This window comes from Balaenoptera acutorostrata, chromosome 15 (assembly GCF_949987535.1).
Source record: "Balaenoptera acutorostrata chromosome 15, mBalAcu1.1, whole genome shotgun sequence".
Taxonomy (NCBI): Eukaryota; Metazoa; Chordata; class Mammalia; order Artiodactyla; family Balaenopteridae; genus Balaenoptera; species Balaenoptera acutorostrata.
Window position 1 is genome coordinate 81,085,053 of NC_080078.1, and position 24,690 is coordinate 81,109,742.

Consider the following 24,690-nt stretch of genomic DNA (forward strand, 5'->3'; position numbering starts at 1 on the left):
ACTGCAAACAGCTGGGTCACGTGCCGTATGCCTAACAATGCAAGTATCCACCGGGCCCATACTGGTAAGAAAGTGATGATAATGATATAAACAGAAAGTACAACATGCTGAGTGCTGACTCTGTGCCCTGTACCCTGCTAATCACCTACCAGCTATCTCTCATTGAATTCTCGCAACAGTGCCCAGAAAGAGTTTTATTAACCCCTTGTTACAGAAGGGAGAACTGAGGCCTACAGAGGTTGAATCACGTGTCCAAGAACACACATCTGGGAGGGGGGTCATGATTCTGATTGGTCTGGTTCCAAAGCCCCGGTCAACCCTTAGATTATACGGTCTCCTCTAGTCGGGGCTGCCCAGTGAAAACTTATTGCCTACTTAACTGGAAATCTGACTGCATTTCCAAACTTGTTCTGCTTACCTAACTTGATAAGAAACATCAAGACTTGAAAAGCCATTACACAGACTAATTTTAATCTTAAGCAAGTTAATATATCCAGAGCTCTTATAGTACCAGACGTAGAGAGCCTTGTGTAGGTGTTACCTATTATTCCTAAAAGGCTCTGGAGATAAATTGGTCGGTCCTTCTCCAGGGCTAATCAAACATTATGAGTAGCAACACCATTTTTTTCCCCCAGGGGCAGCTAAATTCTTGCTTCTTGCAGAGTAGTTTTCAACTTCTACTGAAGGAAGAGGATGGTGTTTCCTGGCTTTGTTCTTAACCTCTTTACAGGAAACACTATTGTTGTAGGCAAGGACAAAGGTACAATGTGAAAACATCTAACAAACGCGTCTATTAACATTGTAGGAGAGCCCTTTAGAGTCATATCATGTTTGCTGATCTAGAGCAGCAAAGAGATTGGCCACCTGGCTAAGTATGGCCACTATGAGTTTGGGATTGAATTTGACCCCAGTTTAATTGAGGTAGCCCTGGCAATCAAAGCATAATGACACTTCTTGAGTACCTACTATGCGTTTACCAACATTAGCTTGTGTAATCCTTACAATACAGTTCATTCTGCTCTAATGCTGCTTCTGAAAATAAGAATTTGTTCCAACATGACTGATACATTTTGAGCATTATATGGATTTTGCATTTGTGTATGTTTGACTTCATCTGTGAGAAACGCTAGGTGAACACAGAAAACTACACACCTCTGAATCAAGCCAGGTAGAGATACACAAAAGGCAAACATGCACCCACCTCAGACACCTACCTCCTACCAGCTAACCAGGTGTGTTACAAGCTACGCCCATCAATGTCTGGTGTTACAACTTTCTACTGGATTTCAGATAACCCACCACCTGCCACTTCACAATAACTCACGGCTGCAGCCCTGCTAGCATCCACTTCTATAAATCTTTTTCAAGGTAAAATGCCATATTTATTGTAATATTTATGTATTTTTTAACTACTTAATGTGTAAAGAAGTGCTATCATTTTTATTAGGTGCCTGTCTTTTCTTACTATTTGTTACTGACGTTAAATGTTGTGCTCCAAAGTCCATTTTTTTCCCATAAGCTCTGTGGTTTTTATTGTGCGATTTGGAATAGTACGGTCCCTTTTAGAAACACACATATGCCATAAAGCAGAACTGACTTTAAGTAAGAATGGAGCAAATATGATTGTGCTTATTCCTTATTCCACAAATAATAAGAGAAAGAGAAGATGAATAACTTACCCAAGGTCACCCATTACTGACTCCACGTTTGTCTAATTCCATCACCCCCTTATCTACCACCGTCTTCTCTCACCTCCCCTAACACCTGTAAACAATCTCCAAGCACATTGAAGTGGACAATCGTTGCAAACCAGCTTCAACGTTATGAAAATAAAACTTTTCCAGAAAGACCTTATTTCAGGATGATCCACACAGGTATTTGAATCCTTTATGTATTTTTAAAATCAAGTAGGTAATCTCCTTTGTACATACTAAATATGTCCCATTCTGTTCACACGTTAATAAATTTTTCTCATTTGTGAGAGTTGCTGAATAGAACAAGCGAATTGTTTTACCCAGTAGGTGGTAGAGCAATAATGAAGCAGCCTAGTGATTAAGTAGAGTTGGAGCCTCTTATCTTTTTCACTGAGTGGGAGGCACCATTAGTAGTAAAAGTAATTACCTGTGTAGAACACGCTGATTGCATCAAGTACCTACTATATGCCACTAAGATAGTCATCTCAATTTTAGAGCTTCTTAAGAGATCTTCATTTGATGTTAATTTTACATTTTTAGCAAAAGTACATTAGTTTTGGAAAACACTGTGTTAGCTGGACTAACTCATTTTTTAAACCTCTTAAAGGACTTCTTGTGCCGGGGTTATTCCTTCATATATGGCCTTTCCTCAAAATAACAGCTCCAAAGAGTACACTGAACAAATTTGAAATGATAAGCTATCTAAATGTTAAAGAATCTATTTGGCAAGAGTTGATTTTACCTGAGGTTGAAAAACCTGTGCTTTCATCTAGGAAGTCACCAAGTCCATTATGTAAACCTGGTGGGTACTTAAGGCAGTAATTCTTAAGAAATTGCCCATGCCAAATCTTGTTAAATGTTGTATTGGATAGTTTCATTAAACTTCAAATTCTTCTCTGATAGAAATATTAGAAACGGTGCGCTTGATGGGATTGAGGCAAGGCCAGAGATCTTACACTTAGTGGTGTCAGCAAAGGAAGTTCAGAGGCCAGAGAATGCTCCCTGCAATTCCGGCTGGCGGGTAAAATGACCACAGGCTGCTCCCCAACCTTCCATCTGTAAAACCAACAACTCAAACAGGTTTCCCATCCAAGTCCGAATTTCTGTATAGGCACACAGCTGAATTCCTTACTGCGCTTGCATTTACAGCGAGGAATCCGAGCATAGCCCTGTAGTTAATTGCACACTATGCCTTTGTGTTTGTCATCCTGCCCCTAAATGTATTTATCAACATTATATTTACTTGAGTAGCCCCCAAATATCACCTTCCCCAGGCAAGTAAGGAAGACATTAGTTGTAAGTTTGGCACATAGCACTTAGGCTTGTCATTTAAATATGCCTGCAAAAAATTATTTTGAAGCCTCATATTTGTGTTGGTTTGGTCCATATGACCAAGGTTGGTGGCCCCTTATTCACTTTATCCACTGTCTTTTCATTGCTGCCCATATCGGAAAACCCAAAGAGGACTATCAGATGTGATAAGGTTACCTGATGAAAAGAACAAACAGGTTTCAAAGTCAGAAGTCCAGGTTCAAATCCTGTTCCTGTCATTTTTATCAGCTGTGAGACATTAGGCAAATTACTTAGCTGATGGAAGAGTCAGTTTCCTCATCTGTAAATTGGGCACAACAATAGTGCTTGCTTCATAAGATTGTCATGAAGACTAAAATCAAATGAGACAGTATGGAATTTTGTTTCTTTTTTGTATTGGAAGGAATCATAAAAACCTCCCCTTTCCAGTTACCCTTAAGAAGAAAGAATAGGGACTTCCCTGGTGGCACAGTGGTTAAGAACCCACCTGCCAATGCAGGGGACAGGGGTTCGAGCCCTGGTCCAGGAAGATCCCACATGCTGCGGAGCAGCTAAGCCCGTGCGCCACAACTACTGAGCCTGTGCTCTAGAGCCCGTGAGCCACAACTACTGAGCCTGAGTGCTGCAGCTACTGAAGCCCACGTGCCTAGAGCCCATGCTCTGCAACAAGAAAAGCCACTGCAATGAGAAGCCCACACACCGCAACAAAGAGTAGCCCCCGCTCGCCTCAACTAGAGAAAGCCCGTGCACAGCAACGAAGACACACGCAGCCAAAAATAAATAAATAATTTTAAAACGAAGAATAGGGTGTTGCTTCAATGTATTCTTTCTGTAACAACGTTTCTTACCATTCTACCTGAATTTTTTAACCATAAACCATTTATTACCTTTTTTTCACTTTTGTTTTTTAATGTCTTTTGATTTATCTCAGGTGAAAGCATAAGCTTTCTTTACTATTATTTTGTTCTTTAGACTTCCCTGATTTAAAAAAAAGATTAATAATATATTATTAAAAATTAAATAAGATGATATAGGTAAGGTGTTTTTCATAATGCCTGCCATGGAATAAACATTAATCAAACTGATCATAAGTAATAATAGCACCTCTGTAACTATGAAAATCTGATGATGCAGGAAAAGCAAGGAATGGTGGGATACACAGCAGTTACTCTAAAGATGTTCATTTCAGTCATTCTGGTTAATTTCAGGCCCCAGAGTCATGAACAACTATTTATATATTGGTTACATTGCTTTATGAAGAATTGCAAAGAACTCAAATATTTTTGTGCTGGAATTATATTGTATTAAAGAGTATCTAAAGCAGTTTGGACATTCAAGTGGACTTAGGTTTTTTTCTTTTCCACTGAGATTTTCACTATTTTGCGTTAGTTATGTTGAGATGCAACCTAAAAGTATGTCATTAGCTAAAAACTGAATGATGCTGTCGTCCACACAGAACAGATGTCAAATTTGTTGACTAAACTCCCTGTTTGGTTAGTGAGGGGCATCCTGATTAAAGGTGAGCATTTATGAGCAAGATTGACTCAATTTCGTGTTTAATTTTTTAAACTTATTGGTCCTTTTCTTTGTTCTTATTCATTTATTCCTTTGTTGTCATTGATTCCTTCCCTTGGTTTCCTTCCTTCCTTCCTCCCTTCCAGGATCTAATAAGCACCTCTTCTGTGTTTTAAAATCAGAAATCAAACTCAGTTCATACTCTTCTTAAGCAAATATCTTTAACCAAGACAAAAAGCAGGGCTTGAACTAATATTTAGCTTTTGCTAAATCAATTTATTGAGAGAGTAAATTACTGATTATTTCTACTGTAAACAGTAATTAACATTTACTAGATTTTTAAGGCCAAATGAAAGCTGTGTCATCTCTCTGGGCCTCAGTTTGCGTCCCTCTAAAATGGGGTAAAAATGTCTACTTCAATATATGTATGAGGAATTTAGCCCTGTACTAGCTCACAGTGGGTTAGCTAAGTGGTAACAATAGACACTTCACCATCGGTTACAACTTTTGCTTGTCATGGAGAATCTGAAATGTGACTCAGGCTATTGGTAGAAGAATGGGGAAACAAACCAAAGAGTGACTGGATAGGAACAGTGTCTTGGTTCCTAAAGTAAGACAAAACCTGGGGTGTTCAGTGCTGTCATCTATTGAGTACTTACTTTATGTCCTAGACCCCAGGTCAAGTACTTTATATACGTTATATGTTAGGTATTACTTTACTATTCACATTTTATAGCTAAGGAAGAAGGCCCCTGAAAGAGAGCAAGGAATTTTCCCAGGGTAAATAGCAAAGCTCAGATTCAAACCCATGTGGTCCCGAGCTCATGTTCTTAATCACTATATTCCCTGGGACTCAGGGTCAGGAGGTTTGACTGGCTACAGAGTCATGCCCATTCTTGAGTTAGAGCTCCTTAAATTCTTCTTCAATGGCCCAAGCAATTCCCAGTGTTAAGACTGAATCGGCAGTGGTGGGAATTCAGAGACCCCAGCTATAGGATTGAATCACAAGGCAGGCAGATCTTCACAAGGGCTTCTCCCTTCGTTTCTCTGGCTAAAATGCACCTAACCAGGTGCCTCCAAAGGCCTAGGGTCATTTTGCACGTGGCTCAGGCTCGTGTCCTAGTCGGTTTGGGCTGCTATAACACATAACCACAAACAGAGTGGCTTATCAACAGCAGACATTTATTTCTCACTGTTCTGGAGGCTGCAAGTCCAAGATCATGGTGCTGGCATGACTGGGTTCTGGTGAGAGCCCTCTTCTGGGGTGCAGGCAGCCAACTTCTTACTGTGTCCTCAAATGGTGGAAAGAGGGTGAGCCAGCCTCTGTGGCCTCTTCTTACAAGGGTACTAATCCCATCATAAGAGCTCTGCCCTCATGATTTAATCATCTCCCAAAGACCCCACCTCCAAATACCATCACACTGGGGATCAGATTTCAACATATGAATTTGAGGGACACATTCAGTCCATGACACTTTGTCTCCAGCTCTTTATCCTGACCTCTCAGTCCAGCACCAATATCCTTGCAGGGAGACCAGGTCTTCTAGTCTCTTGGTGTCTCAGTGGTGGTTGGGCAGTGGTGGGTGCCTACAGCTTGTCTAAATCAAGGGTCTTTGGATAATAAGAAAGAGTAACCCACCTCAAAGGAACATGATTAATAACAACTAACAAAGGAGAGCAGGAATGTATGGGGAGGAAGCATAGACCAGGGAACTGAAGGGAAGATTGAACAGGGCACCATGGTGGGTAGAACCCAGTTTATCTCCGTGGGTCTTGCCTTTGTAGATCTTCAGTTCCTTCCGTCATCCTCTCATTCTCTCAAGATTGCCATCTGTTCATTCAAGCTCTTGGACCTCTCCTTACCAAAGGTTTGGCTCTCTCTGGGTAGTCTACTTTTAGTCCAATTGTCTATGGTTAAGGTGGAGTCTATTAGGCCTTAGAAGAAGGTGGTTTTGGAGAAAGGAAAGCATGGCCTGAACAGATTATCCGCAAATAGGTGCACTGTACTGATCCTTTACAAGTGGTTGTTGGACGAATTTGCTTTCAGGAACAATGGATTATAGGGCAAATGAATTGCCCCGAATGGCCTATTCCATCCAGTAGGAGTGTGGAACAGCTCCATTCTTACAAGCAATTACCTACAGGCAGGCATTGCTTTGCATGGTTCTGTGTTAACTGAAACTCATGTGTGTTGGTACCACGTCCTCATTTTGCCCAGTTCCATAGTCACTGAGATGCCGTGTAAAGTGAAGGCTGCCTGTGTTCAGTACTTATTTTGTAACAGTCCTTCTTCTAGGAGCTGGGGATATAACAGTGAACCAAATAATCAAATATTTCTGCCTGAGAATATTCAAGTATGGTAGAAAGAAAATAAATAAATAGATATATAGTGTGCTGGGTGGTGCATGCTAAAGAGAAAACAAAGCAAGGAGGTGGTAGAGGAAGAGTCAGGGATCCGGGTGGAGGGTCAATGTTAGATACAATGCCCAGGGAGGGCTCTGATGAGAAAGGGACCTCTGAGTATACACAAAGGAAGTGAGGAAGCAAGCCATACGGATATCTGGAGGAAGAGGATTCGTGAGACCAGAGCCTCACATGGGCTAAACCTCATGTCCTTTTCTGAGAAATAGCTTCAAATGAATGAAGAGAAGAATTGAGCTCAACTGGAAGAGGGAAATTCTTTTATCCAAAATCAGATGCTCTTCCAAGTAAACAAGTGGCTAAGGGATATTTCCAAGAGAGCCTTCAACTCCCCAGACGAAACCTGCACGTGTCCTACTTGAGTGTGGAGTTTTCCAAACACAGATAATTGCTTAGAAAGGTGGTTAGCTCACACGAGTCCTGGGGCAGTCTCTACAGCCATTTATGAATTACACATCTTGGATCCTTGACCCAAATTACTGATTCTTTTGTTCTGACATTTGACTCACTAGAATGTGGACTTCTTGATGAAGCCCTTAGTCTCCAGGTATTGACACAGTTTTTAAAGGTCATCAATTGAGGTTTCAATTACATCATAGTCCCCCCTCCCTCTGCTGAGTATACAGCCTAATTCATAAAGTGCTTCTGACTTGTGTCTCTTGGGTTTTTTTAATGATTTTTTGTTTAGCTTGGTTTTCTTTTTGAACTTCGTATAAATGCAATTTGCTTTTTTTAAAATTTATTTTGTGGCTGTGTTGGATCTGTTACTGCACGTGGGCTTTCTCTAGCTGCGGCGATCAGCGGCTACTCTTCATTGCGGTGCACAGGCTTCTCATTGTGGTGGCTTCTCTTGTTGCAGAGCACGGGCTCTAGGTGCACAGGCTTCAGTAGTTGCAGCACGTGGACTCAGTAGTTGCGGTGCGTGGGCTCAGTAGTTGTGGCGCACGGGCTTAGTTGCTCCACGGCATGTGGGATCTTCCCAGACCAGGGATCTAACCCCTGTCCCCTGCATTGGCAGGAAGATTCTTAACCACTGCACCGCCAGGGAAGTACTGACTTGTGACTCTTATAAATGAAGATTTCAGAACTGAAACTTACAAGGACCTACAGATCTCAATAAAGATCTTGGAAGGGACTTTCTCTTTTTGTTTTCTGACGTGTATTTTAATAACCTCTTCTGGCTATTTAGAGGGAAAATGTAGTAGGTCTATTGATTCAATGATTGGCAGACTAAAATGACCATAACATATTATCACAGGATTGGCTTCATATCCCCATCTCTCCTGGCTAGATTTACCTGAGGACAGGTAACTCCCTTTGACATTTGGCTCGGCTGAAGACTTTGTACCTGCCATTTTGATAATAGGCCACCTCAATAATTTTTGTCAAATTAAGCTCCAGGAAAAGGAACAAAAATGCTTCTCTCCTCCAAGCTTTTTCTCAAGCTGTTCCCTATGACTGGCATCACCTTTTAAAATTCACTTGGGTTCCATCCCCTCTTGGAAGCATTTCACAGCCCCATCTTCTCCAGCTGAATCAAGTTTCCGCCTCCTTTGTTTCATAAGGTCCTGAACATAGTTCTGCTCTAGGCCTCATCACCTGTTTCTATAATCCCTTTGTTCTCTTACCTGTTTCCTACTAGACAGTGAGCTTATTAAGGGTGCTGGTGGTACTGGGCCTTACTTGTGTTTTTTGTTTTGTTTTTAAATATTTATTTATTTAGGCTGCGCCAGGTCTTAGTTGCTGCATGAGGGATATTTTTTTAGTTGCAGCATGTGTGATCTTCAGTTGCGGCATGCAGGCTTCTTAGTTGCAGCATGCAGACTCTTAGCTGCAGCATGCAAACTCTTAGTTGCGGCATGCATGCGGGATCTAGTTCCCCAAACAGGGATCGGGGAGCAGGGAGTGGGGATGCTTACCCACTGGACCACCAGGGAAGTCCCTGAGCCTTACTTTGATTCATTTAAAGTTTTGATTGGGAACTTACTATGTGCCAGGCTCTGGATTAGACTCTGGGAATTCAGAAGTTTATAGAACAAACACATTTCTACCCTTATGGGGTTTACAGTCTGCTGCGGTTGGACAGACAGCAGGAAATTGCAATGACTAATTTTTTTGAGCCCTATGAAGGAAAAATTCAAGGCCTTATAAGGGTCCTGTTTGTCTCTGTCCTTAGATCACTGGCAAAGAATTGGCATTAGGTGAACTTTGATTTGAATTGAATTGAGGATACCAATTTTAACCCTTTGTCTTATTGGTGTTAACTCTTCAGTTTTAAGTGCCAACTTATACATGCCTTTGTTCCGCTGAATTGACAACTTTGCCCCCAAAGTGCAAATGAATAACTAAATAACATTTTTGTAAAGATTTCTATCTAAATGGAGATTTTTATGGCTTTCAGATACCTTTAAAACCTTCTCCTTCCCCCCGGGGTGAATCCCTGTATACACTGAGGTACGGCATTTTTTCAATGCTGACTTATGCCCAGCAACATTTTAGCTCCCGTAATTAATTGAAGACCTTGTCTGCGGAAGAGAGTGTTCTGGAATTTCCGGGGCCTGTGGATTCCATCCAGAATTCCACACGCAACTCAGAGACTCCCCCACTGCCACTCACCTAGATCAGTGTCCGGCTCTGTCTGTGAAACGTTGCTATTCTCTTCCAGGCTTATGGGGAGCGCTGAGTTCCAGGATAGCAATTAGGCGATTTTGCGTTCTTCGCGTGGCGTGGGAGGGGCTTGCTGAAAAACGCAGGTCACAGCAGCGGGGCCTCGACTGCCAGGGAGAGAAGCGTGACGACTTCTGTGTCTCCACGATCTCCTCCCCTCACCCCTGGCACTCTCCAATCCACTCTACCTTTTTAAATCTCCCCATTATGTTCAACAGCGTATCCGCTGAGAGTTCAGGCTTACAAGATCATGTCCGATGGGCCAAAGTGTCTAAAATAAATGTTAGTTCATAAAACATACGCGGCACCTCTATGGGGCCCAAGCAAAGCCCACACGGAGAAAAAAAAATATTAAGTGAGCTTGTTTAACCCAGGAGTGACGGGTCTAGGAATGGGATTTTTTTTCAAAAAAAAAAAAAAAAAAACAGTTCTTTTAAATTCCAGGCAGACAAATAAGTTGAAAAGGAAATATAGGTTTTGCCCCATAATGGAAAGTGATGGATCTGGATTTTTCCAGGGCTTGGAAAGCCAGGCTTCCTAAATCCATTCATTTATTCAACAGCCTTTATGGAACATCTGTTACCTGCCTGGCACTGCAGATACATTTTTTTAACATTTTAAATATAAGCTTTATTTTAAATTTAAAGAAACATTGAAAATAAACTTTTTTTTTTTTTTTTTACAAATTCTACCAAACAATTAAAACATAATTTGGGAATGTTAAACATTAGTTCTTAATTCAAAATAGTGACATTCATAGAATACCTCCTGCTGTTGGCCAATATGAAGTTTACTTAAATCTAATATTTTTTATAAGCTTAACCCTTAATGCTTCCTAAAATTCAATGACTATGACTCAACTTCGTAAGGTCAAGCAAGTCTTTTATGTAATACCCCAGATAACTTGTTCAAATACGAAACACTTATACCAGCAAGGAAATTATTAAAACCTACATAAATTATACTGAAGGGCTTGATTCAAAGGCCGTCTGTAAAAAGATAGGTGCATTTCCCCTTAGAAAGCACACACGCACACAAAAACAATCGAATATAGATACTATTACATTCTTTTATGGTCATGTTACATAGCAAACTGCAAGTTTATAAATGTCACTCTATTATGTATGAACTGAAAAAAATATATATTAAAAAAAAGTCCTTGAAGAAACAGGAGAGTGGGATATGCCCACCTTAAGTGATTAAAAGGTTTGCACTTAAAGAACCCACAGCCCAGCTGGGGAGACTGATATTAACCATTTAAGCAAATACATACGATTTTTGGACAGAGATGAAAGCTATAAAGATAACAAGCCAGATCATAGGCTGGAGGGTCATCTGAGAACCCTCTGATAAGGTGACATTTAGATGAGTCCCAGAGAGTGAGAACAAGCTGCATAGATAAAGAGCAAGAAAGGAACCTTCTGGTCAGTGGAAACAGCAAGTGCACAGGCCCTGCTGAGAAGGTTGGGGAACCCTCAGGGGCACAGAGAAGGCCACTCTGGGGTTAGTGAGTGGGGTGGACGCAGGCGGGGTAAGGACACTAGGGACAGGTGTGCTGGTGTTTGAAGGCTGGGATACAGAATAAGGAGTGCCTTCCAGTTGACAGAATTTAGGCAGCCGAGTGCAGTCATGAACATTGGCCTGGGTTGGCATGGAGGGCACCTCGGTTAAGACTGGGTGTGCCACTTCCCTACCTGCCAAAAGGACTGGAAGCAGTTGGCTTCCAAGGAACTCCAAGCCCACAAGCACAGGTACGCTTTGGATGGCTTCCTCAGCATCTTAAGATAGCTTGCAGCAATCATTCTGGCTTGGATTTGCAGAATAAACAAAGGCTTTGTGGAGCCTCTGGTTTGAGGTAATGAGTCACTAATGCTGTGTTTGCTCACTCAGCTGCCACACGGTGTGGATTCCCTCTGCAGCCTCACCCCGCTTTTTGTTTGCTGGTTTGTTTTAACCATGTCATGTTTTCACATAACAAGACACACATACGCGCTTCATACCACTTAATATTTAATTCAAATAAAATGCTTACTATATCAAATAAAATGTTTACATGTATGAATTTTTATATCCCCTTAGGGGAGTATTTTGGAAGATAAGTAAATCCCCGATAGTACATAGAGACATTTTAAATGGTAGATAAACTTCTTAACAATTTAATTGTAACGTGTTTATTTTAATGTGTAGTTTTCATATAAAATGAGGGCCAAATAAAACCGGCAGTTTGGTAGCTGTTATTGCTAGCTTTTCACTGTCAGTTCGGATATAAAATTTACTGTTCACATACATTTATTTAAGAAGTGAGTTTATTTAAAGAAAGAATAACAGTACAAGAGGTACTTGTATAACGGCAACATTGATGAAGGAAGTGCAGAAATGCTGAGGTTTGCAAGACCCAGTCCCCTGAAAGAAACTGTGTCATCATCTGGCATTTCTCTTAAGTTTATCTCCCTCCCAGTTTTTTATCTGATGTCAAACTGAGAGCAAAGCCACAGATTCAAGTTGCTTTGCTCAAAAGGTGGTTTAAGTCATTTTTTAAAATTTGCTTACTACGTAAATCATCCGTATTCTCATTTTCCTCATTATTTTTGCAGTGAGATTATATTTTAGGTGCAGAGCAATCACATTCTTTGGGTGATCCGTCCAATCCCTTAACTTGAATTTTTGCAAAAGCAAAAATATCCCAACTCCCTTTCCAGGAGGAAGTGAGGCACGAGTAAACATGTGCTCTCCACCTGGCATGGATGAAGCCCTTCATTACAGTGTAGCTGATGTTCAGAGCGTGTGCTACAGAACGGTGCTTCTGTTGGTTCCCCACGGGAGGGCCTTTTGACGTTCATTCTAATTCTATACAGAGGGACCTTAGTGGCACTGGAAGCCAACAGCCTAGTTACCCTTCTCGTTGTGTTGATGTGTAAACTGAGTCAAGTAAGCATCACCTGACATTTCAGCCAGAATTCAAAACCAGGACTCACTCCCCCACCTTAGCCCCAGCTCACCAGTTGGCATTTCATCCGTCGCTATTCATCTTTTTACGTTAGTTGTTGATTCTGATCTGTTTGACAAAGAAAGTGTGTGGGTTTTTACTTAGGCTCCCTCAAGACAGCCTGACAAACAAGGCGTCACCTGGGGGATGAACCTTAGCCGTGGGAAAAAGGAAATTCTGCTCCCTTGTAGGAACTGACTATCACATGCTGTCATGAGTTCCTTCTGAAACACTTTTTAAAAACATTTCTCTCCCAGTTGTAATTTGTATATTGCTGTATTTTTAAAAAATCATCTTTAAGTCCTAAGGAAAAAAATAAAATAAAATGCTGCATGAGAACGGAATGGGAAAAGGATCTGAGAAGCAGGGGTAAGAATGACAGTCTGGGAGAGTAAAACTGATGATAAAGTATCTTAGTCATATCATTTTCATTTTGGACAGTCTACTAGCAAGAATGAACTTCATGCCCTTATAGCATAGACCAGGGCTTGGCAGACTTTCCGTAGAGAGCTAGATAGTATCTATTTTTGGCTTTGCAGGTCATATGGTCTTTGTAGCAATTAGTCAGCTGGAAAGCAGCTATAGACTATGTAAACAAATGGCTGTGGCTGTTTTTCCACAAAACTTTATTTACAAAACAAGTCACGGGCCAGATTCGGCCCTTGGGCCATAGTTTGCCAACCTCTAAAATTCAGTATAAGAGTTTGACCCTTGGAATCATACAGACCTGGGCCACGTCAGGACTCTGACGCTCACCACCTACGGGAACCTGGTCACCTTAATGCACTTCTCAGGCCATCAGTTTCTGCTCGTGCAGAGTGGAAATAATTATAGACCCCTCCAGTGGGTTGCTGGGAAATTCCAGTGAGTAATGCTCAGTGACCAGCACAGATCTGACACAGTAGGTTCTCATCGGATGTTAGATTCTCTTGCTGCTGTGTTGCTGTGGTTGGTGGGTTACGAACTGCTGCCCACGATTCCCCCCTCCAGTCCATTGGCCTCAGAGAAGTGAGAGCAACAGGGAAATTGCCTCAAGTCTGTCCTCTGCTTAAAGCCTTTCCATGCTTCCCCATGTCTTTCATCAGGGCCTGTCTAGCCCATGCTCACTCTTCCAGCGTGGTGGGCCCTGCTCTCCCCATTCTCCCGGGGTGGGCTCCAGTCACACTGAAGCAGCACCTGGAGCTCTTTCATGCCTCAGGACATTTACACATACTTTTTCCTCCTTTCCAGAATGCTGGTCCCCTAGCTTTGCTCAAGACTGGTTTCTTCCTTTAGTTATTTGCTTATGTTACTTCCTCAGGAAAGCCTTCATTATTCTCCTGCCCAGTAACCATTTCTTTTATACCTCATAGCAAAATTAGGGTCAGACCATACTTGTCTTATTCACAATTTAAATCACAGTGTTTTGTACAGTGTTCTGGCACATATAGACATTCAAAAAACCACATATTAAATAAAAGTAAATGATTCAATGATTTATTATTACTACTATTACTATTATTATTATTATTATTTATTATCACCATCATCACCATCATGAATGGTACTGAAAGTGTAGGATCCAATACAGTGTTCACCAATTTTCAACTATCTTCAACCTACTTCATGACTTTTACCAGATCTATGCACCACTTGAATTAAAAATTTTTTTTTTACTCCTTTTCTTTTTGCTTAGTTTCCTGTTAAGCCAGGATTAACAAACTACAGTCTTCAGGCCAAATTTGACCCTCCACCTGTTTTTGTAAATAAAGTTTGACTGGAAGACAGCCATACCCATTCGTTACTGTATTGACTAAGGATGCTTTCACACCCAAGGACAGAATTGAGTAGTTGAGGAGAGACTGGCTCGCTCAAAAATCTAAAAATATTTACTATTTGGTTCCTTACAGAAAACATTTGCTGACCCCTGTACTCAGCAATAAAAGTCACTGAATCCCTTGTTTGATACGCTAGTTATGTTTTTATTTCCATTCTCTTTAAAAACAATTTCGTAACTATTAAGATTATTTAAATATTTGCTCAAGGACCCCCTAGAAACCCCTAGCTTGCGACCCCTGGTACGTGAGCCATGCTTTGGGAGTCATTGCCATGATAGTCCTTGAACTACATCTACTGGACTCTGCACCTGGGTGAAAGTCCCCTGTGTGGGTTCCAGACTTGGTGCAGTACGTTTTTCCCCTTGGAGATCCTTTCAGTACGATTCCCAAATTTACAAGAGTTGCATTCATGGGCTTTTTCCCCACAGTGCTATGCATCTGTCAGGCATCCTCTTTCTAACTTCACACATGAGTCGGCTGAGAGCTTGACATGTACATCTGCATCATGGTGTCATTATAACATGCGTCAGAATTGCTACTGCTCTCCCAGCACACCTAGACTCTTGACAAGATAGATGAAACCTATAGCTCTCTGTACCTGACTTCCAGAAATCAGGGCTGCCAGCTTTTTCTCGTGTTATGAATAGCCAGTGGCTGTTCTGTTAGATATCCCTTTGTCAGGAAAATTCTGCCTTCCAGAATTTTCCCCAGATTTACATATTTGCATTATGAAATATCTTGTAGAGAATGCAAAGGAGTTTGCAGACATCTCTTTATTTTTGTTTTTCAATGAATGTCATTTGTGTTATCATGACCTCAAAGTAAAGGGTATCAGCTGGGCCTCTTCCAGCTGCAGGAAGCAGAAAATACAACCCCAAGTGGCTTAAATGATTAGACAATTTAGTGGCTTGTATAAGTCAAAAGTCCAGAATAACTGGCTTCAGGTATTGCTAGGTGAAGGCCTCAGATTACATCACAAATGCTTGGTTCCCTCTGTATTTCTCTGGTCCACCTCTGCAATGTTGGCTCCACCCTGGGGCAGTGTCTCTCCTCATGGTGACCAGGTGGCCACCTTCATCTCCTCCCAGGAGTAAGTCTAGATTCAAGGATCTGGCCTCCCTTAGAAGTTCCAGTCACCATCTTATGACATCTGGTTGACTGTGCTGGTGTCAGGCCCAACCAATCACTTTTGCCAGAAAACTGGGATGCTCCGATAAGTCATGTATAGACCGTGTCATCCCTGGAGATGCGGGGGAGTTACTAGCTCCTCCAGAATTACATGGGCTCTGAGTGGGGATCCTGCAACAAGATCAGAAGCCGTTATCAGAAGCAGAATGAGTGGATGACATAGAAAACAGCAACAATACATTTCCACTATATAAAAAGCTAGCTTTCTCTCCAAGGCCTGATTTTCCACTTTGCTTCTACTTTCAGGTTTCTCAACCTGGGCACTGTTGACATTTGAGGCCAGATAACTCTGTTATGGGGTCTGTTCTGTGCAATGTAAAATCTTTAGCAACATCGCTGGCCTCTGCCTGCTGGGTACCAGTAGTGTCTCCCTTCCCCCCACCCCCAAGTTGTGACAACCAGAGATGTCCCCTGGGAGCCAAAATTACCCAGGTTATGAATCACTGTGTTACAGTTTGAGAGTGGTGAGCCAAGGGTGATTACTTCATCATTCACCAGGGAAAAGATATGAAAGGGAGACAGAACAGTGTCTAGGGCTCTGATTGATACCCTTTCAGCAGAGGATTCAAAGTCTTCACTTCCTTGTGCCGTCTCCAAGTAAGCCTGCGGAAGCTCTTCAAAACCTGAGTGGTCCACCCAAACCTAGCCACAGAAGCAAAATCAGGCAGTGTAGTCCAGTGTTTTAGTGCCCTGGGGTCATGAAGTTCCAGGTTTGAATCCCACTTTTGGCACATTTTTGGTCTGTGACCTTGGGCAAGTTACTTCATATCTCAGAGTCTGGGGTTTTCTCCCCCCTGTAAAACAAAGGCAATTTGGGGGTTAATGTGAGATTTAAATAGTAATGGTTGACAACTAATTAACCAAGAGGCAGGCCTGAGATGGTCATTCATATAAACAGGACCTTTAATGATTTGTGTCATCATGATTATAAGCGTCATCATCATGATTCAAGCCAGGTTTTCCTAACCTTGACACTGTGACACTTGGGGCCGTATAGTTTTCTATTGTGAGCAGCTGTCCTGTGCAGTGGAGGGTGTGTAGCCTCGACACACCAGATGCCAGCAGCACCTTCCAGTTGTGCCAATCGAAAATGTTCCCAGACGTTGCCAAAACTGCCTATGGCTGAGAACCACTGATTTAAGCCCACTCAGATGGCCATGATAATTCTCTTGCTATACTTTGTTTCCCCGAGGCTGGTCCCGTCATTTTCCCAATACAAATAAAGGGGTGCTGCCCAACCTGTCAAGGAAAAAGTTTGAGGTGTCTGAACCAGGGCCTGATATAGTACCCACGTGACTGTTAGCAACCCCGGTTTCCTGAGCTGGCAGAGAGTCAGGGAGCACCTTCATCTCCTTTGGCCTTTCTCTCTCATCGCAGAAATTTTGCCTCAAGTCTCCCAGCTCACTTGTGCTATTTCCAGTTTCCATCTGGCTCAAGGGATCCATGCAGTTGTGTCCAGTTAGGTGCTTAAAACGTGTCCTAACGTCTGGTTACCACACGGAAAATCGTTGCTCTAAAGCTTGGCCTGCATGTTGTAATGAAAATGCTTGTTCGGTTTAATGAAAAACATAGACCAGACCACGAATAATGTAGCTTTTTAGACGCACATGCGCAGACATGCAGAAATATGATATTGCTTATGATGTGAATGTATACAATGAGAATCCTTCATTTTCCCATGTTTGCCTAACGTTGATGTTCCTTGGAATCAGTGGGAAGCTAAGTCAGATTTAGAGTCTGGTAAACTTGGCTTCCAGCCTCCTCCATTCAGAACCAGCAGAACATTGTGGTTAAGAGCAGAGAACTTGGAGTCAGACAAACCTGAACAGCTACTTACTAGTTATGTGTGCCTGGCGCACAGTCAGCGCTTCATAAGTATTGGTTAACTGTTGAACATCGCTCAGCCGCAGCTCAGTCATCTGCCGAATAGAGGAAAGCCTAGATGTAAGGTAATAAATTAGATCATCTATGTAAAACATTTAGCATATAGGAAACACTCTAAAAAACATAGCTACCATATGTAACAAACTTACAGAATTCTAATCAATTTTATCCATTTTCAGTTATTCTGCTAATATTTATTTAGTGCTTGCTCTGTGCCTTGTGCTAGCAGCTAGTAATTCAGCAATTACAGAAGACAAAATGAGCAGCTCCATACCATTTTGAAGTTAATAAAATGGTAAATGTGTCACGTGCAGAAAAGAAAGTTCTTTTTATCCTATTTGAATCCAACATGTGATGAATCTCCACAAAACTGAATTGTCTCCAATTATTTAACCTCCTCAAAAATTAGGTAGAAATTCCAGAGAGAATTTCCTTCTCAGTTCCTGCCACATCTCCACAGCATTCAATCATATTTTTTAATTTCCAAAAAAGAAGTGAAGTTTCCAGGCAAGGCACTGACAAGTAAGTTTAATGGAATTTATTGCAGGCTTATTCTTGATCTATCCCAAGAGTCTCTTGATGTATTTGGTTTATCCTATAGCATAAGAACATGAGTTAGATATACGAGGAATGCAGTTTTGAGGCCAGGGTTGTGGTTTTTCTGTGTCCTTGGATGGCTAAAATTCCCTCTTTGGGCATATTTACTTACTGTTATGTCTTAGCATGATTTAACTGCCAATGAGTCTTTGCCTATGTGCTTGGACCGCCTCCAATGCCATCTCATACTTGTACAAATAATTCTAGTCTTGGGGGTAAATTGTTGGCAAACCCCTCCCGAACGCGTCTGAGAAGTAATGAAATGATGCCTTTTGACTAAGCACCAGCTGGAGGAGAGAGGACTCATAGGCAGCACACAAGCCCTTTGAGTGAGGGCAAGGTGTGAATGATGTAGCTGCTTCCCTCAAAGGCAAGTTTTTCGTAGGAGCTGGTCTTGAATGTCCCAACTCCTGATTTAATAATTAAAAAATCATAATCATTATTATTATCATCACCCAACGTCTATGGAGAGCCTTTACTTTTGCAATCTTCTCATCTTAAATAATTCTCCACCCACTTCCTTGTTCCAACAGCTACACACTCTCCAAGTTCCAGCTCAGACTTGACCTCCATCAGGAAGTCTTTCCTAATCTTTCACATCTGAAATAAAATTTGTCCCCCTTCGGATCACTTGCTATCACAACCTCATAGCTTTACCTTCTTCATAGTACTTTTTAATACCTGAAAATATCATGTACTTTTTTTGTTCACATATTTATCGTCATTTCCCCTGACTAGTCTGTAAAGGTCATAACAGCAGAGATCCATCTGTAGGAACAGTGAAGGGGACACAGAGGGAACCCACTCAGTATTTGGCAAGTGAATGAACACTCAGGGCCTGGCGTGGGACTAAGGCATTGCTGAATATTGGCTTTTGGAAATTTAATGATTAAAATCCAGCCTACAGCTGCCTTTGGAAGTGTATGTTATTATTAACTCTGGAGATTAGGTACCTTGCTTGAGATCCCACAGACAGTAAAAGATGGAGCTCCAACTTGCACTCTGATCCCGGTACCAGCCCTCTAGACCCTTTTTCAGCCTCTCTCAAGTGCAGCCCCCCACTTCATTTCTAAAGAACGAAGCTCCCCTGCATTCCTGTTTTCCAGGTCACTGCCCAGATCCTGACCCACCTGTCTGGTTTTACAAAAGTCTAAATCCCTTGTTGGCTGTGGATTTCTTTGTGCCATTAGCATTCAGGGCTCACATTGCATTAAATGGTTAAAAAAATTAAAAGTACATTTCATTAAACTCTTCAGTAATGGAGTCACTCTCCTATTGGGAAATTCTACTACCGGATAATGCTTTTTGGCAAGATCCTGTTTTAGCAGGAAGCCTGCATGGAGAAGGTATACACAGAGAGCGAGCGAGGGGGCATCTGCTTGCCTTCAGTTTCTCTGGCAGTCGGGATCCGTGGTCTGTGTGTGTCAACGTTCCCAAGGGTGGTTAACTGTGATTTCACAAAAGGGTCAAGCCCATCCAACCTTCTTTGCCTCCTTAGGACCCCATCCCCAGCCCTTCTCTCTTATGTCCTTGTACCTTCTAAATTAAATCACATTCCACCGCCTTTTCTTGTATGACCTCTGGCCTTTCAAATTTTGTTTTGGGGACAAAATACTCCCCCCACACACCTTGCTTAAGGCAAAGTAATTGGAACGGATAGCCTACTGGCCAAGAGCCACCCACTAATTGCTTTATGTCCAACTCCCCTCGCCTGAGGCACACCCAGCATTGAAAAATCCATGGCTCTTTCCCAGTTTTTTGAAGTTCCTGAAACAATCGGTGCAATATTAATTGGGGGAAGACGGGGAGGGGAATGAATAGCCTATAGCCATTGGCATCTTTTACTTCATCTATTTAATCTCCCATTATTTTGATCATGGATATCTGGTTTTTTAATTTCCTATAATCCAACAAGGAATGTTGTTGTTCTCTTCCTTAAGGACATCTGTGGTCTCTGCTTTTTCATGTTCCAAAAATCCTAACAGAGATGTTTTGTCAACGACTGGATATTTCATTAGAAATCCGAAGATTCCCATTAACTTGAATTATTTTCATAGCTCTGATCAACTTTTAGGTTAATAATTCATGATATTTAATAACCTGTTCAGATCATCACAAAAATTATTGATTTAATAATATTTGGTCATTAATAATGAAAAAGGAAGGGGGGGATGATTTTTCTTATCACTTATATCAATTTATTCCTTATTGCCTCACAAATCTTGGGGAGAGCCAATAATTTTTAGGACTTTTAATATCTCATCATTCTTCTTGGTAGAAACCAGGAAAATGTTCTGCATTTTAAAATATCTGTATTCTTGACATTCAAAGAGTACAGTTAAGGTGAATCTTTAATTTAATCCAATCTCTATCCATTCTTGATTTTTTAAAACTTTCTGAGAGTTTGTAGAAACCACAGCTTCTCACCCCCTAGAGGTTCAATAACACAGTTCAACTGACTTTCTTCCTCTTTTTTATTATCTTCTGTTCAATCATATTGTAATCATCTTTTTTTTTTTTTTTTTTTTTTTGCTAATATACTTTGTAATTTGATACAAGAATTGAGCTTCAATTTGTTTTGGCAATGTGGAGTTTCAAATAGTTTTCCCATTGAATTTCCTGTAGAGGTCATATCTGTGGTGAGGTTCAAGCATTTCATCTTATATGAAAAAAGTAAAAGTCAAATGTGTGAACCAGATATATGAATATTGATTACTATTTTGAAACTATTACATTTTATTTTCAGTTTTTAAATGACCTCTTTTAGAATCTCATTAGAAAGTTGCCCTCATTGTTGGAAGATCCCCATGAAGGCATCTTTTTGCAATAATAAATAACTAAGCCTTCTGGCTGCTTTCCAAGACGAACCTACTTTATCCCAAATTCTATTCAATACCTAATGGTGTTATGGCAAGTTTCCAGAACCTAACCTTCCAGGCAATGAGAAATTTCCCTCTAGAATCTCATTTTGATGGGAAATGATTTCCTATATTAGATAAATAATGGACAATGTGTGTTCAGCTTTAGGTCAAGAAACATCATCAGAATTCCCCTACCTGAGGCTCTATCTGCAACACGGCAAAACATCTGCATGAGAGGTGACTGGAGGTGGGGAGGAGGGGACAGTCATTATGTCTATTATACGATGCTGAAGCATCTGGATATTTGGAAACATTTGGACAATTAGCGCTATTTTTCACTTTTTGTCATGGAGACACAGCTTGAGTTTAAAAAAAAAGGAAGGAAGAAAAGGAGGGAGGGAAGGATGAAGGAAGGGAGGAAGGAAGGAAAAACGAAAGGAAGAAATGAAATCACTATAATAAAACCATGAATAGTGATTGGTACAATTGACAGACAGTAGAAACAAGTTGTGTAAAACTCAAAGGATGTCTACCACTTTCTTAACTGACACATGTTTTTGAGCCTACACTAGTGTTTTAAAATCCTGGTATAGTACAAATATTTCATAAGTGAACTCCCCTCCCAATGTTCATCAATATGTTAAAAAGTCATTATGCTAGAACGATGAATACTTCTTGGGTTTTGTGTTGAGCAGCTCATGTATTTTAGGATAGAACATTGTTTTTCAAATTGTGGATCTAGATCAATCAGTGCAATCAATATTGTGGGTTAAGCCCCGCATTTAAAAAAATAGAATACATCTGAGTACCTTGCATGCAGCAAAGGAAGTAATATTTTTAAAATAGCTGTTTCTTTATACATACAAACACATGTGTACTGGCTCATAATATCAAATGTGCTTCTTATGGTGAATCAAGTACAAAAGAAGTTCAAAGCCCTGGTGTAGAAGGTCCAACTTCCTATATTTAAGAGTAGAAAAGAGTAACCTAAAAACAAGCTTTGTTCAAGAATTATACCTCCCAAGTATATTGAAAAACATATTTATTTTGCTGGTTTGATTTGCCTGTATCTCAGCAAAACAGGGTATCTTTTGGTTCTACCTCTTTTCTTATTTCTCAAACACTCAGCAGATAGCAGAGTCACCAAGAGTTTCTCATTAAAACAAAACAAAACAAAACAACCCTCTGATGGTATGTTTAAGGGACAGTTCATAGATAGATCTTTCACAAAATTACAATATGCCAAGTGCCCAATACATATTTGTTCATTGATTGCTTTTATAGAGAAAAGACACAATGTCATACAGAAGCCAAGAAAAATTGTTTGGGGGAAAATATTTTGTTCAATTTGTAGAAAAAGCAGAGTATTCAGCCTGGTTTTTGAAACAAGGATGGAAGTGTCAAATAACTTAAGTTACCAGCACACCTCATAACTTAGTTAAAAATCATCTCGCTTCTTCATTCTGCTGCTGATAATTCCAGGCTCATAGGTAGATTGACCCGACCTCCAGTAAGTGTGTGATGAAGGCTTGCCCCTTACCTTTTCATATTGAATATTTGCTGTTTATATGAAGCTAGAAGCTCTCAGTAGCACGGCCTTTTGGGTTCAGATTTTGATGTTCCATGATGAATCCAGCTCTTGCCACCTAGATTTTAATATTCATTGTTAACTTGAGGAGCTGACACGGAAGGGACAAGATTTCATTATGAGCCTCTTTGAACTTACAGCAGTTATAAGAGTGGAGAAATAGATTACACCTAAGAACATTTTTAATGTTGTGTCAGAGCCCAATTGATCTGATGGACTTTTAATGACTTCACTGATAATAAGGGAGATCATGACTTAGACCTGCTTAAGCCAGTGTGGAAAGGTTGATGGCAATTTGCATGGTCTGATGAGATCTGAAGTGGAAGGAAATGGACTTCTGAGTTCAAAGAGATTGCACCCTACAGAGGTGCCATGATCCGCGGTCTGTTGGGTGTGTTGACCGTTGGGCACCCATGCTGTTCATTCTCCATGTCTCAACTCATCCGAATTCCTCTGCCAAAGTTATAACCCCTGAGGAAAGCGGTGAGCCAGGAGGCTGGACTCACGCTCAGATGCCGGAGGGCTGGAATAAGGGAGGGGCGGGGAAAGAAAGGAAGAGAGCTTCCCCACCGTTACAGACCACTTAGGCTGCAGAGAGCACTGCCCGTGACCCACAGAAAGTACTTTTCACTTGCATTTTAAGGAAATAGGAGGTTTAGTGGGACATTATCGCCTGGAGTGCCCAGTAATGGGTAATTGAGTAGGGAAAGGGGCTGTGCATTGTTGATTAATATTTACCAAAGTCTTTGTGTGTTTTTTTCTCAAATGTTAACGACGTGGCAGATCGAGTTGAACAAAAAGGACACTGTGGATTGAAATATGGTATTGTGCCCATCAAATTCTGCCTTCTCTCTCCTTGGCTTATGATGAATACCATTCTTTAATAGCAGACTGGTGTTCGTGAAGAACTTATTACCGAGGCTGAGAGGAAGCCAAGAATGAAGAAATGCCCGACTGGCAGCGATCAATCACCTCCTTTTAAAGATGAACTGATCCTTCTTTTTTAAAGTAACAGTTCATATGAAGGTCTCAAACATAAATATGCAAAGCCTCAGAGCAATTACAGTTGCCTGGCCCTGTTAGCGTTTCCGTGCATGTTTGGGGAGAAGATGAATCCCACCCTTCCTAGCAGAGAGGCCTCTTCAATGAGAAGGAAGCTCCTCCCCCGGGAAGGGCTCCGATTAAACAAAGGTTAATTCTTGGCACCAGCAGGATAATAATATTATAATGCAAAAGGACAAAGTCACATTTGGTTAAAGATTTCTGCATTCTAAGATGCAATATTCAAAGTTGAGTCACCCCGGGAAGAGCTAGTTAATGAAGTAATGCCTGAGAACTAAGGAATGACATGGGGTACTCTTCAGGGCCAGGCCATTTCTGTGGCCTCACAAAACTTGCAGTGCCTTTTCCTCTGGCCTCGCCATTTCCTGCTCAAAAGCCTTTGAAGCAAAGTTTCTCCACCTTGACACTACGGACATACTGGCTGGATTGTTCTTTGTTGTAGGGTTGTCCTCTGCGTTGCAGGATGTTCAGCTGCATCCCTGGCCCTACTCCGTAGATGCCAGTAACATCCTCCACCACTATGTTTCGGCAACCAAAAATGCCTCCCGATATTGCCAAACATCCCCAGAGAGGCCACATCTCCCCCTGTTGAGAACCATGGCTTTAAAGATACTTGAAACCTTTGGAAAAATTGTCTCCCTCAAATGCCCAAGGATCTTGATCTAATTTCCTTTGACTGTCCATTTACCATCCATTGACACTAACCCCACTTGCTCTTCTCCCACTTTCTAAAATATTCCAGGAGCAGTTTTCTCCCTGTGTCTTCCTTATTGCTTTTCCCTTGTAGGTCCTGTTCACTGTGATGTCATTAAAGCCTAGAACAGGGCCTGCACTGTAGACACGCAAGTGACTTGAGCCTCCCCCCAATGGTCTCCATCTGCCCAAATTCACTCTCCCTTCAAGATCTAGTCCCATTGCACTCATTTTCAGAAGGCTTCGATATAGCATCATGGTTGAGAACATGAACTTGGAAGCTATACTAGGTTCAATTCCTTCTCCTCCGCATGCTAGCTGTATGACCATGGGCAAGTTACTTCAACCTTCTTGTACCTCAATTTCCTCATCTGTAAAATGGATATAACAGGGGAACCTGCTTTAT

At 41.2% G+C, this 24,690-nt stretch overlaps 1 protein-coding gene across 1 annotated transcript in view; it reads left to right on the forward strand.

Moving 5' to 3' along the window:
- The window catches only part of TSHZ2 (teashirt zinc finger homeobox 2), a 265,389-nt gene that overhangs the window by 102,405 nt on the left and 138,294 nt on the right, over nucleotides 1-24,690 (forward strand). The window lies entirely within an intron of this gene.